Source organism: Carettochelys insculpta, chromosome 30, assembly GCF_033958435.1.
Source record: "Carettochelys insculpta isolate YL-2023 chromosome 30, ASM3395843v1, whole genome shotgun sequence".
Classification (NCBI taxonomy): Eukaryota; Metazoa; Chordata; order Testudines; family Carettochelyidae; genus Carettochelys; species Carettochelys insculpta.
Window position 1 is genome coordinate 15,370,490 of NC_134166.1, and position 3,258 is coordinate 15,373,747.

Genomic DNA, 3,258 nt, shown 5'->3' on the forward strand with positions numbered 1-3,258 from the left:
CTCCAGCGCCCAGCCACGGCCTGCGCCCGCCCCGGCCCCGCCCCCGGCCCCGGCCCCGCCCGGCTCTCCCGCCCCGGCCCCGGGACGAGCCCCCCGCACCCCCGCCTCGCGCACGGGGCCGCCGGCCGGACCTGGAGCGGGGCCGCTGCCAGACGCACCTGGGGGTCGCCCCCGTAGTCCCCGCAAAGTCCCAGCGACCGCCCTGTGTGCCCCCTGCCCCCACTCCACCCTCCCCTGCTCCCTGCAGGGACCCCGGAGCCCTGGTGCCCCCCTGCAGCGGGGCAGTGGTCCCCACCACAGCACAGACCGGCCTCCCCTTGCAGGTCTCCCTGCGCCTGGCTGCCATTCTTGGGGGGCCCCCAAGTGTCCCACGTCTCCACCTGCCCCAGATCAGGCGCCTGCTGAGCCAGGCCTCTGCTCGGGGTGACTTGCCCGATCCCGGATCCCTGCGGGGCAGTTCGGGGCTGCGGGGGGGTCGAGAAAAGCCCCATGTCCCCTCCTTACAGCCCTGAGCTGCCAACAGCCCTTCCCCAGGGCCCAGACCAGGCAGCCTGGGGGAACACCCCCCTGGAGCCGCCCCAGGCAGGGCAGTGCCTGTAATTCCCCAACTGGTCAGCTGAGCCAAGGGTTCGATTCCCCCCAGGCCCTGGGACCCAGCTGTCTGCGGGGGCAGCAGAGCAGGCAGGGCTGCCCTAGAGGGGGAGGCCAGGCCAGGCCAGGCCAGGTTTGCACTTGCTGCTGTGTTAACTGTGCAGCTAAAGGCCACTCGGCTCCCTGCAGGTCTGGGCGCAGGGCGCCTGCTGGGCATCCCCAGCAGAGGGGGTGGGAGTCCTGCGTCCCCACTAGGCGCTGAATCGAACGGCAGGAGCTCAGCTGGGACAGGCCCATCTCCCGGGGAGGGTGGCTGTGCCTGTGAGCTCTGCCACGCTGGGACCAGCTCCCTGGGTGTCCATACAGCCCCCAGGCCAACAGGGCCCTGAGCTGGGCCAGGGTCTGAGCTGTGCTGCTCCCCAGGGGTCTGTACAAACCCCAGGGGCACAAGGGGCACAGCTCCACGGGGGCGTGTGCCGTGACTGGCCAACACGAGCCCCCCCCCCCCCCCCCCCCGCCCGGCGGGTGACACGGCACCGTGCCCAGCACGCCCCCTTGTGCCACAGCGTGGTCCTGCAGGGCCTCTGCCCTGACTTCCCTCACCATCCTCCTGGCAGCTGGCAGCCCCCAGCACCTGGGACAACATCCAGCCCTCTTCTGGGCCTTTGCCGGAGAGGTTTTCCTACCACCCCTGGCCTGACCCCCCGCCCTGCTGTTCAGGGCCATAGGTGTGGATACAAGAAGGGGAGATACTGCAGGTCCCATCTGCCACCCTGTGCCCAGGGTCCTGGCTCTGCCTTCCTAGGGACCCACCACTGGACGTGCACCCTGCACCCGCCATACCCACCTCTGTACTGCTGGGAGCCAGGGATAAGGCAAAGCACCACCTTTGCTGCTAACACAGATACCAATCAACCCTGTATCGTTTGCACAGGATGTAATTACACACACACACACACTCTTTTTGTATTAGAGGGGGAACCGTGTTAATCAGTATCTGCAAAAACAATGGGAAGTCCTGTGGCACCTTGTGTTGGGCGGGGGGGAGGGGGAGTGCATGTGTGAGACTCAGGCTGGATGCCTGAGACAAGCAGAGCAGCTCCCAGCAGCTAAGGATGACCCTGGGGCTATAACCTAGGCTGGCAGGTAACACCTCTGCCCTGAACAAAGAGGAGGGAGGAGCCAAAGTGGGGGTTTTTGAATCAGAGGCAGCAGTCAGATGCAGTGTAGCGGGGGGAGAGAGCTGGAAGGCAGCCAGCCTGGCGAGGGGGGCAACTACACCCCAGTGGGGCACCCCTTGGGCTCCTCTCCCCAGGACAGGTTGGAATGACTGTCTCTGACTGCTGTACTGACGCGTCTGTGAGAAACTGGGCCGCTGTCACCTAATAAACTTCCGGTTCTACCTGCTAAGTGAGAGTCACTCCTGCCTGCGGACGGGGTGCAGTGCATGGGGACCCCTGAACCCCATCACACACCTTATAGGCTAACAGATATTTTGGAGCTTTCGTGAGCAGAGACCCACCTCATCAGCTGCATGTAGTGGAGATACTGGAAGCAGGTCTAAACATACAGGCCCATGAAAAGGAGGGAGTCCCAGTCAAGAGGAAGGGCAGAGTTGACGGGGTCAGTTCAGTGAGGCAGGATGTGTCACATTTCCAGCAGCTGATGTGGAGGGGTGAACACCCAGGCCGTGTCTACACTAGCCAAAAACTTCGAAATGGGCATGCAAATGGCCATTTCGAAGTTTACTAATGAAGGGCTGAAATACATATTCAGCGCCTCATTAGCATGCGGGCAGCCGCGGCACTTCAAAATTGACGCACCTCACCGCCACACGGCTCGTCCAGACGGGGCTCCTTTTCGAAAGGACCCTGCCTACTTCAAAGTCCCCTTATTCCCATCTGCTCATAGGAATAAGGGGACTTTGAAGTAGGCGGGGTCCTTTCGAAAAGGAGCCCCGTCTGGACGAGCTGCGCGGCGGTGAGCCGCATCAATTTCGAAGTGCCACGGCCGCCCACATGCTAATGAGGCGCTGAATATGTATTTCAGCGCTTCATTAGTAAACTTCGAAATGGCCATTTGCATGCCCATTTAGAAGTTTTTGGCTAGTGTAGACGTAGCCCAAGAGAGGAGAAGCTGTGTTTGTAGTTGGCCAGCTGCTCCCTGTCTCTGTTCAATCGTTGGTTGATGATGTCAAACTTGCATCTGAATTACAGCTCTGCGGTTTCTCTTTGGAGTCTGTTTGTGAAGGTGTTTTTGTTGCAGGACGGCTACTTTTAAATCTGCTACTGAAGCTGCGTCTACACGTGCACGCTACTTCGAAGTAGCGGCACCAACTTCGAAATAGCGTCCGTCGCGTCTACACGCGTCAGGCGCTATTTCGAAGTTAACTTCGATGTTAGGCAGCGAGACGTCGAAGTCGCTAACCTCATGAGGAGATAGGAATAGCGCCCTACTTCGACGTTCAACGTCGAAGTAGGGACCGTGTAGACGGTCCGCGTCCCGCAACGTCGAAATTGCCGGGTCCTCCATGGTGGCCATCAGCTGGGGGGTTGAGAGATGCTCTTTCTCCAGCCCCTGCGGGGCTCTATGGTCACCGTGGGCAGCAGCCCTTAGCCCAGGGCTTCTGGCTGCTTCTGCGGCAGCTGGGGATCTATGCTGCAGGCA